Source organism: Ceratosolen solmsi, unplaced genomic scaffold (assembly GCF_000503995.2).
Source record: "Ceratosolen solmsi marchali unplaced genomic scaffold, CerSol_1.0 scaffold35, whole genome shotgun sequence".
Taxonomy (NCBI): domain Eukaryota; kingdom Metazoa; phylum Arthropoda; class Insecta; order Hymenoptera; family Agaonidae; genus Ceratosolen; species Ceratosolen solmsi.
Window position 1 is genome coordinate 2,396,601 of NW_011948423.1, and position 420 is coordinate 2,397,020.

Below are 420 nucleotides of genomic sequence, written 5' to 3' on the forward strand. Positions count from 1 at the left end.
GGCATGTGCGCGCGCGTACGAGGATATATAGAGAGAGAGAGAGAGAGAGAGAGAGAGAGAGAGAGAGAGAGCCAAACAAAGAATCGCAAGGACAAAGAGATGGAAAAGCGGAGGGAGAGCGAGCGAGCAAAAGAGAGTCCCATGGGAATCGGAATGAGAGAAGGGCTGCCCGCGAGGGGAGGAAAAGAAGGATAAGCGCCTATCGACGAAAGCCTTTGTTCGTTTCTGCGTTAACGTGGCGCCTCCACGTGGCCCGAGAATCGCTGCCCTTTCCCTCTAATGCCCTTTCACACCGACTTTCACTCGGCGGCCACAACTTGCGGATTACGCCCGCGTAACAGCCGGCCATCTATAAATGGAGACGCGCTTACAAATCGGCAATTGGCCCGAGTATTTACTTTATAAACGGGCTTGACATCC